Source organism: Primulina eburnea, chromosome 11 (assembly GCF_022965805.1).
Source record: "Primulina eburnea isolate SZY01 chromosome 11, ASM2296580v1, whole genome shotgun sequence".
Lineage (NCBI taxonomy): Eukaryota > Viridiplantae > Streptophyta > Magnoliopsida > Lamiales > Gesneriaceae > Primulina > Primulina eburnea.
The window spans coordinates 8563115-8574711 of NC_133111.1; the positions used below are offsets into that span (position 1 = coordinate 8563115).

Below are 11597 nucleotides of genomic sequence, written 5' to 3' on the forward strand. Positions count from 1 at the left end.
CCCGGTTCGGTCCTTCCGATCCCACCGAAATATAATTAATCCAATAATTAACTCAAATTAGGCATCGGGATACTACAATTTTCATTGTGCAATCGTCAAGACTTTTCGTCTGACTTTCCTCGTCTCCTTACATCTCCAACTTTTAGCCTAGGAATAGAATTTCATTCCTTTTATTTCGGCTCCCCCTCACCTTACATCTCCTTCTTTTTTCTCTTTTTCTCTTTTTTTTTTATTTGCACAATTTTCACACATGTACTCCCTAGGCTAAGAATATAATACTTTGGATCACGACTGGTTAGGAGTATGACATTTTAATTCAGTGCAATGGAAAAGAGGTAAGTGTAAAGTTCAAGGCAAATCAAATTTTCTCATTCAAGGTCCCAATTAGCGACTTATTTTCACGGGTTTACATGCTAAATCAACTCATAAATGGTGCATTTCAAGTTAACCACACAGAACTTTCAAATTTCACCATTATTCCTACAAAATTCTAGTCCCCACAATTGTGTGCTCAAAAAGTTCAAATTTTTTACCAAAATTCATGCTTTAACAATCAAGAGTATCATTCACGAAGTGACCCAATCAATACTTTTGTAAACTATCAATTCAAATCATAATTGGCTCATAAACGATGTCTTCTCACCATAAACGACACCCAACAAAAGAAATCAACATAAACGACACCAAACGAAAGAAATGCAACGAAACTAAACCAATTAACTAAACAATCAAAACAATAACCAATTAACTCAACAACCAAAACAATCTACCCACCCCCTCATACTAGAGTTGTGCAATGTCCTCAGTGCACAAAACGAAACAAACACTAAAAACTAAAAAAAAACTCATGAATGCAAATGCAACGACAGAATAAATAAAAAGAAAGGGGAAACAGTAAACTCCCCTGGTCAGAAATCCTCCTCCTCGTCATGCTCAGGCGGTGCAACTCCCTCGTCGGCTGCTGGGGGTATAGGATAATGATACTGAAACTGGAAGGGTGGCGGGTATGCGGGTGCAGGTGGCCGTCCGGACGTGTCGATGCCCAAATGAGTGGAGATCCCCTGTACCAAGTACTCGACGTTCTGAATATGAGCTTGATTAACGGCCTGATACTCAGTCTGATAAGTGGCCCAAGCGCCCAATTCGTTGATGCGATCTCACATGGCACGGCGGCGTGGCTGCGGAGGTGGTGGCGCATGTCCTAAGGCCGGAGGTGGTAGAGCTGCTCCCCCATACTCGAAAAATACCTCCTCGGGCAGCTCGGCCTGTCTCTTCTCCCTCTTGGGTCGAAAAAGAGCGTCATCAATGGCTCTCATCGGCGGTAGCCACTCATCATCATCGGCAAATATCACCCCCGCTCGGGCACATAGCTCAGTCACGATCGTCGGAAAATAAAACGCCAAATTGGTGCTGTTTATACACATGTTGAGCTGTCCAAAGATGAGCCTGCCCACATCAATCGCCATCCCAGTACAGATGGCATACAGAACAACCGCCCGCTCACGCTGGACATCACTCGTATGCCCGATCGGCATCAATCTCTTAGATAAAAACGCATACCACAAGGCCTCGTCCACTTTCAAAAATTTTTCAAGAAAAACCGTATACGTCCCCGGTTGTTTCCACGCGGTGCCCGGATAACAGAGTGTGCGAATAATCAAATCATAATCCGGGTTAAGCACCCACGCCTGAAACGCCGAATCATCAACCGACTGTAAACCCAACATTTCATTGATCGTACGGGAATCATACGGGACTAGATGTCCCCTCACAAATGCCTTATGCTCATTCCTCTCCGGAGCATTGGCATAGAATTCACGCACAACCGGAACCACTGCTGCGTTCGGTTGTGCCACAAAGCCAGTCCACCCTCTTCCCGCTATTTGGAATGCCGGAAAAATATTGATAATAGACGAGCTAAATCCTCACTCTAGGATAGACTTCCTATGTAGTCTAGCATTTTCATATCTCTCCCTAGCATTATCATTCACAAACATGGACGTAGTAGACCGAGAACTAGAGGCACCGTGAGTTACCTTAGATCTTTTGGGTGCCATGTGGAGAGTGGAGTGCACAAAGTGTCCAACCGCCGGAAAATTTTTGAAGCTCGCCGGAGAAGCTCGCCGGAATTTGTGGAAGATGACCGGAGTTGGAAAAATTGTAGTCTAAATGCTTCCGGGTGGATTGTAGAAAGCAAGGTCGAGTCGTGGCCCTGAAAAATCAACAAATAAAGATCTTTAGCACACAATAGCAAGGGGGGCGCCGATTTTCGTGAGGAGGAGGAGTAGGGTTTGAAGTGGGGAAGAAAGGGGAAAGTTTTTTTCTTTTGTAGTCTGCGCGACTCGCTAGGGCGGTCAAAAGTGTCCGCCCTAGCGAGTGGTTTTCGGTGACCAATGATTTAAAACATACGCGTGCTCGCTGGGGCGGTCAGTTTTGACCGCCCTAGCGAGTTATTTTCGCCGAAAATAATTTGGAAAATATGAGTTCTCGCTGGGGCGGTCAATTTGGACCGCCCTAGCGAGTGGTTCTCGCCATAAAGCCATTTTTAAAAAAATTCGCTCGCTGGGGCGGTCAAAAGTGACCGCCCTAGCGAGGCATTTTCGGCGACTATTTTTCTAAAAAAAAGCGAGAGCTCGCTGGGGCGGTCTGGTTTGACCGCCCTAGCGAGACATTCTCGAAAAAAATAAAAATTTTAAGACAATGAGTGCCATGCCATGCAACTACCTAAATGCAAGTTATGCGATTAATGAATAAAGAAAAAAGATAAAATCAACATAAGGAGTAGAAGTAGTTCTCAATTTACAGTCTAGAGCTCGACTTTTCACCCATGTCCTCAATGACTGTCATGGAGCCGAATGACTCCAATTTGTGGCTCAATTGTGCCACCAATATAGTGCTTCAATCTTTGAGCGTTCACAGTGAACGTCCCTTCCTTGCCATCATGTAGCACCACTGCACCCGATTGGAACACCTTGGCTATAGTGAATGGTCCTGACCACCTTGACTTTAGCTTGCCCGGAAAGAGTCGCAAGCGAGAATTGTATACCAACACCGCTTCACCCACTTTGAATTCCCTTCTTATAATGTGTTTGTCATGGGCTCGTTTGGTGCGTTCCTTGTAAGATAGTGCAAGGTCATAAGCTCTTCCCCGAAACTCATCTAACTGATTCAACTGCAGCAATCGTTTTTCACCTGCAAGAGCAAAATCAAAGTTTAGTGCTTTGGTCGCCCAATATGCTCTATGCTCTAATTCGACTGGTAGATGACATGCTTTACCAAAAAGCAACCTATATGGTGTAGTGCCTGTAGGTGTTTTAAAAGCAGTACGATATGCCCACAAAGCATCATCTAACCGAATGGACCAGTCCTTTCTATTCACATTAACGTCTTCTCTAAAATCCTCTTAATATCTCGATTAGATACTTCAACTTGCCCACTAGTTTGGGGATGGTATGGAGTGGAAACCTTGTGGGTGACACCATATTTGCCCAACAGTTTATCGAAAATTTTGTTGCAAAAATGGGTGCCACCATCACTTATGATTGCACGTGGTGCACCAAATCGATTAAAAATATGTTTCTTCAAAAATTTCAACACCACTTGTGCATCATTAGTGGCACAAGCCTCTGCCTCCACCCACTTAGATACATACTCCACTGCCACCAGAATAAATTTCTTTGCAAAAGACGCAGGAAAAGGACCCATAAAATCAATCCCCCACACATCAAATATTTCACACTCAATAATGTTGTTTAAAGGCATCTCATGACGGTTGGAAATATTACCTGTGCGTTGGCATCTATCACAATTGAGAACATACAAACGAGCATCCTTAAAAAGAGTTGGCCAATAGAAGCCACATTCAAGTACCTTAGACGCCGTCCGTATGGGTCCAAAGTGACCACCTACCTCACGGTCATGACAATGGTTCAGAATTTGATTGGTTTCCTCCTCCGCCACACATCTTCTTATCATGGAATCTGCACAGATCTTAAACAAAAACGGTTCCTCCCAAAAATAATATTTCACGTCTGAAAAGAATTTCTTTCTTTGGTGAAATAATAAATTAGGTGGAGGTGTGCCAGTGACAAGAAAATTTGCAAAATCGGCATACCAAGGGCACGCATTTACCTCAAGCAATTGTTCATCAGGAAACCAGTCATCTATATCATCGTCACTGCCCTTAATTCTAACATGCTCAAGCCTAGATAGGTGGTCAGCAACTACATTTTCCACACCCTTTTTATCTCGAATCTCGAGATCAAATTCTTGCAGAAATAAAATCCACCTAATTAACCTAGGTTTCGCATCCTTCTTAGCAAGCAAGTATTTCAGGGCAGAATGATCTGTATACACAGTTACTTTAGACAGAACAAGGTATGAATGAAATTTGTCGAAAGCAAATACTATAGCAAGCAATTCCTTTTCAGTAGTAGCGTAATTCAATTGAGCATCATTTAAAGTCTTACTTGCATAGTAGATGGTATGAAATACCTTGTTCTTCCTTTGACCCAGCACCGCACCCACAGCTGTATCACTCGCATCGCACATCACCTCAAACGGTAACTCCCAATCAGGGACAGTCAGAACAGGTGCTGTCACCAAGCTTTCCTTAAGTATCTCGAATGCATGCAGACAAGTGGAATCAAAATTAAATTCAGCATCTTTCATCAACAAAGAGGATAAAGGTTTAGCAATTTTGGAAAAATCTTTGATGAAACGCCTATAAAAACCAGCATGCCCTAGGAAACTTCTAACTCCTTTTATTGATGAAGGTGGGGGTAAGTTTTTGATTACCTCCACCTTGGCTTTGTCGACCTCAATTCCATTCTCCGATACCTTGTGTCCTAACACAATCCCCTCTTGAACCATAAAATGACACTTCTCCCAATTCAACACCAAATTGCTCTCCTCACATCTAACTAACACCAAATTCAAATTCTCTAAACATTCATTAAACGAGGAGCCAAAAATAGAGAAGTCATCCATAAAAATTTCAAGGAAATTTTCAGTCATGTCATGAAAGATAGCGGTCATGCATCTTTGAAATGTTGCAGGTGCATTGCACAAACCGAAGGGCATACGCCTAAACGCAAAAGTACCATAAGGACAAGTGAAAGTAGTTTTCTCTTGGTCCTCAGGTGCAATTGTGATTTGATTGTATCCCGAATATCCATCTAAAAAGCAATAGAATTCATGACCTGCTAATCGTTCAATCATTTGATCGATAAATGGCAAGGGAAAGTGATCTTTACGGGTTGCATCATTCAGTTTCCTATAATCTATGCACACACGCCAACCCGTAACAGTTCTAGTGGGAATCAACTCATTTTTTTCATTAGTGATAACAGTAATCCCACCCTTTTTAGGCACACATTGTACAGGACTTACCCACGCACTATCAGAGATAGGATAGATAATACCTGCATCCAGAAATTTAATTGTTTCAGCTTTTACTACCTCTTGCATCTTTGGATTGAGTCTCCTTTGTGGTTGTGCTAGAGGTGAGTACTGATCTTTCATCAGAATTTTGTGCATGCAGATCGAAGGACTTATCCTTTTATGTCCGACACCTTCCAAGCGAATGCTCCTTTATGCTCCTTAAGGACTCCCATGAGCTTACTCTCCATATCATCTGTCAAAGAAGAGGAAATAATAACAGGCAATTTATTATTTTCTCCTAAATATACGTACTTAAGATGTGGAGGTAGTGGTTTGAGCTCCAAAGTAGGTGGCTCCTCTAGGCTTGACTTCTGAGGCATTAAATCTTTTCTGTCTCCCAATTCCTCTAGTCTAAGCCTCACTTGCTTTCTCCAAGGTGGAATGGCATTCAAATGAGCTACCATCTCCATCTTTTCCTCGTCTAGCTCGTCCTCCTGCTTTTCAGTAGTGAGAGTGGCCTCCAATGGTTCTTTCAATCCATCCTGCACAAAATCACAAACAAGAGAATCCAAGACATCAATACGAAAGCAACTATCATTGTGCATTGTGTGCTTGAGAGTATTGATAACATCAAAAATAATTTCTTCTTCTCCAACTCTCAGTCTCAACTTCTCCTCTTCAACATCAATTAGTGCTTTCCCTGTAGCCAGAAACGGTCTCCCTAGGATTAAAGGCATCTCTAAATCTTCCTCCATGTCTAGTATCACAAAATCTGCAGGAAAAATGAACTTATCCACTTTCACCAAAACATCTTCGATAATCCCACGTGGATATTTGACAGATCTGTCAGCCAGCTGCAACGACATCCTAGTTGGCTTTGGGTTCACCTAATCCAAGTCTCCTAAACACAGAAAAAGGCATCAGATTAATACTCGCACTAAGATCACATAGAGCTTTATGAAAATTAATGTCACCAATAATGCAAGGTATAGAGAAACTCCCTGGATCTTTTTGCTTAGGAGGCATCTTGTTTTGAACTAAAGCGGAGCAATTTTCAGTCAAATTCACCGTCATATGATCTTCTAGCTTCCGCTTATTCGCTAAGATATCTTTCAAGAATTTTGCATAACTTGGCATATTCATTAAAGCATCAGCAAAAGGAATGTTAATATGCAATTTTTTAAATACCTCAAGAAATTTACCAAATTGTGCATCTAATTTAGCTTTCTTCATTGCTGCAGGAAAAGGTGGAGGGATAACAATTTTATTTTGTGCAATAGGTGTAGATGTAGAGTTAGAAGACTTACCTCCTCGAGTTTCCACCTCATCCTCACCGTGCTTGGTCTTTTCTTCACTAGACTCGAGTGCTTTTCCACTACGCAATTCCACAGCCTTCACATGTTCTCTTGGGTTAGTTTCTGTGTTGCTTGGCAAAGTTCCTTGCTCCCTATTAGCAATCAACTTAGCCAATTGTCCAATTTGATTCTCTAACCCCTTTATGGATGCATCTTGATTCTGAAATCTCGTCTCTGTTGCAGAAATAAATTTAGTCATCATTTGCTCTAAATTGGACTTCTCCTCCCGAGACGGCTCTGGCTTGAATCCTTGGTGCATCCCATATGGTGGACCTCTTTGTTGGCGATTTTGGCTGTTTTGGCCTCCCCACGAAAAGTTTGGGTGATTCCTCCATCCCGGATTGTATGTATTCGAATAAGGGTCATTTCTAGGACGGTTCTGGAATCCCACTTGTTTCACCGGTGCTCCCTCAGGCACATAAAATAGGATTGCCATCTTGGCAATCCTGCACGTCATGCTCACCCCCACACTTATCACAGAAAATTTCTTGCAGACGCATAGCCGACCCACTCATGCTCATCCCATCAATCTTTCTATTCAAAGCCTCTAACTGTGCTGAAACCGCCGATAAATCATTAACTTGATTAACTCCAGCACCTCATCTCTGCCTATCAGACTGAGGATGATAGCTACTCGCAGCCATCTCCTCCAATAACTCATATCCTTCCTCAGCCGTCTTTCTCAGTAAGTTACCACATGCAGCAGCATCTATCATAGTACGGTTAGGAGTAATCAGACCATAGTAGAAAGTTTGAACAACTAACCCAAGCGGTAGCTCATGGTGTGGACATCTCCTCAACAAGTCCTTGTAGCGCTCCCATGCCTCGTAAAGTGACTCGTTCTCATATTGAGCAAACGTAGTAATGTCGGCTCTAAGCTTCATAGTCTTCGACGGAGGAAAGTACTTGATCAGGAATGCCTTTGCCATATCCTCCCATGTAGTGATAGACCCTACAGGCAAACAGTTTAACCACGACTTAGCTTTATCTTTCAGTGAAAATGGAAATAAGCGCAAACGAACAGCATCATCAGACACGCCATTAAACTTAAAAGTATCACAAATTTCAAGAAAGTCAGCTATATGAGAATTAGGGTCGTCAAGTGCACTTCCCCCAAATTGAACAGTGTTCTGAATCATCTGGATGATAGCTGGCTTGATCTCAAACTGATTAGCTCGGATGACTGGTCTTACGATGCTTGGACGTGCTCCATCAAGAGACGGCTGTGCATAATCCAACATTGGAATGCGACGTGGTATCTCAACTTGTCTATTGTCACGCTGTTCCTCTCCACGTTCTTGCTCGTGTCTTTCCATCTGTTCTTTGAGTCTTTGTTGTTGTCTTCGACGTCTAGCTGTGCGTTCAATCTCGGGGTCAAAAGGCTCAAGCTTAAACTCGAGTGATCTTCGCATGCACCACCAGAAAAATCTGCAACACAAGGAGAGTATCAAATAGCAATAAAATAAGTAATACTAAAGAATTTAAATGAGAAATAAAAAAAAAGATCGTGAATCAACAGTCCCCGGCAACGGCGCCAAAAACTTGATCGAGCAAAACTTGCACAGTTAATGGTCCCAAAATTTGTTTTATAAATGAAAGCTCGATTTAAATATCGCAAGTGCACGATAGTCAAGTTATAATAAACGTAAGTGAATACGAGTATCGATCCACGAGGACTGCGTCACACTCTTTTTATTTTCAGATAAAATCTCTTTAGCAACGATAAATTGCAGTTGATGATTAAACTAATGTAGATTAAACAATTCAAATAATTAAAATGCAAAGAAAATGTGTTCAAAAGAGCAATGATTAATTTGGATTAAAAATCAAATGAGAAACGAATCTGTTGGGAATTTTCAGTTCACCTACCACTCGTGTTTAAACAATTACACTCGACTTTTACTCGTGCATTCGACGGAATTCCCTAGACTAATTAATATACTCTGTCGAGCGATATTAATACTAATCATAAACATGCAGTACTCAAGTGTCCTCAAGTATTTAACAGTTCAAGATTGCATTACTTCCTATGGAATCCACTAGCTTTCATCCGAGTGAACTATCACTATCGACACGTACCCAAATCCTTATATCTACTAAAATTGTAAATCCGTGATTTATACTATGTGATCTTATTGTTAATTATTCTATCGAAATCATTAACAACATGAAATAATCAAAGGAAGTTAGCTAGGCTTCGATTGAAATAAGAAAGAACAATAGCATAAACAAATCACTCATAACAACGTCGAGAAATAATGTTAAACAACGAGTACGGGGTAGGATCCCCTCAAATCCCAACAAATCTAGAGTTTAGCTACTAGAATTCATAGTAAAAACCAACAACAATCTAAGAAATGAAAACTGAATAATGAAAATACTAAAGATGACGACGGATGACGGCCACGACGCGTGGAAATCTCGAGGTCTTCGAAATCTCCTTTGCTCCTAGCCTCTTCTCCAAGAAAATATGCTGAAAATAATGATGTCAGACTGAAAAACGGCGCCCCTCTCGTGTATTAGGTCTATGGTGTCGGATTGAGTCCATAAAAAGTGAAACAAATCTTTTCAAATCTCGCGGCTCGCTAGGGCGGTCAAAAGTGTCCGCCCTAGCGAGAGGTTCTCGAATAAAAATCCTCGGCCATGTCTCTGGTCTCGCTGGGGCGGTCACTTTTGACCGCCCTAGCGAGAGGTTCGCGCAAAAACTCCTCGGCTAGACCAACATTCTCGCTGGGGCGGTCACTTTGGACCGCCCTAGCGAGATACTCGCGCAATAATTACTCGACCAAATTAAAATGCTCGCTGGGGCGGTCACTTTTGACCGCCCTAGCGAGACCTCTTCGCTGCTTTGACATATAAAATCTCACTTTTTGGTCCAATTCCTACAAAACAACCACAAAATACACGAGATCAGTCATATGCTAAATAATGCTAAATAATTGCTAAATTAAACTAAAACAAACTAATATGATGCATGAATGCGACTCAAAACCAACACTAAAAACACGTAAAAACGAGTCATATCAACGTACACATACAATTTTTCAATTTCTTCTTCATTGTGCTTCGTTAAAATTTAAATATGAATCATTCTTGATCTTAACATTTTGCTTTAAATATGATTTAATATATATGTATATATTTCATATTACTTAGTTGGACCTAATTTCAAATATCTATAAAAAAATGTGCTTGAATTATATCATACAGAAATTAGGACATACTATGTAGGACCGAGCACTTGCCGCTTTACCAAAAGCTTATAGCTAGTAGTAATGGTGCAACTCAAATCTTTTAAACCGCACAACAACTCAAGCACGACTGTTCGGCCGCTCTACCAAGCATGGACAATTATTGCACCCAACAATCTCCCTCCCAATAATTGCACTCCTTGCAATCAATGAGAATCGAACCTGTGACTTTGGCTCTGATACTAATTGTAGGACCGAGCGTTTGCCGCTTTACCATAAGCTATAGCTAGTAGTAATGGTGTAACTCAAATCTTTTAAACCGCAGAGCAGCTCAAGAACCACGGTTCGACCGCTATACCAAGCAGGGACAATTATTGCACCCAACATAGTAATACACAACATTATTTTTTATTTAACATGTCTCTTTTTTTTTCATCCACTATGTTTGTCTTAACTTTTTTGTTCAAAATTTGACGCATTTCGTAGACTATATATATGAAAACCCAAGAAATTATATAATTCACAGAAACCATTTATTATTTTCTTCGTAGAACAAAAGACCCAAAATACGTGACTTTGATTGGTGTACTCTCATATTTATTTTTATATAAACAACAAGACACATCATATAATATCAGAGAAATCAATTACCGCCAACAATACTAACCAAAACGAATAAAAAAATCATAACATAAACAACCTCGATAAGAAAAAAATGATAACTCAAAGTTTAAAAATAATATATTTAGTAATATAACAAAGAAATTGAAGTATATACGAGCAATAAAAAGCATAAATCACTCTTAAATTAAATATTAACTCATATTATTCACAATTTGTATAAATTTTCTAATATTTTTTCAAATAAAGAGAATATGCCTTATTAATGTCATCGTTTTATAAATATTCATTCCACTTCTTTAAAAAAACACAAGTGAAAAATGGTGCCTTGAAATCACAATAAAACTATTTAGAAAAGCAGCCGTAAATATATAATACAAAGTCGCACAATTTTTCTTAAACCATAGAAAAATATTAGATTATTGACAAAATATATCTAGCAACAACAAAGCATGCGTTAACTTGTGATATAATTAAAATTTAGAATCATGCATAATCATTGAATTAGAACAAAACCGCATGCCAGAAATCTACGGGATATTATATATTTTAATAATTTATCCATATTTGTCGTTCATCAAAGAACTCTTAAACTTACCAAATTTGTAGTTCACCTATTATTTTCATAATAAATAATATTACAAAAATAATATAAGCAAGAACATAAAAACTCAAATTAAAATGCCTTCTATCAATCTAAGTAAAAAAAATTGATTAGAGAATATAATAATGTCGTAAAAAATTTAATTATTGATTTATAGACAGAAGTTTGAAAATACATTTGCCCCAATAAATAAAAATTATCATCTCTTGATTTTCTGAGACATAAGGTAAAAACGAAGAAATTTTTCAATTTTTTAAATATTTTCTAAGTCACTTCAAACTAAGTAATCTAAGAAAACAGAAAATATGTATTATGTGTTTAAAAATTAACAAAATATCTCAACAATAAAAAATTGAAAAATAATCATTTTTGTTGGATATTTGATTTTGTTTTCTCTTTTATTTGTGCAAACAAACAAATCACATTAACAATCCAAACACAATT

At 39.5% G+C, this 11597-nt stretch overlaps 1 non-coding gene across 1 annotated transcript; it reads left to right on the forward strand.

Moving 5' to 3' along the window:
• The first annotated feature begins 7511 nt into the window (after window positions 1-7511).
• On the forward strand, window positions 7512-7618 carry LOC140806457 (small nucleolar RNA R71). The gene has a single exon (XR_012112531.1). It is a non-coding gene; the product is annotated as a small nucleolar RNA R71 (small nucleolar RNA).
• The last annotated feature ends 3979 nt before the right edge of the window (window positions 7619-11597 follow it).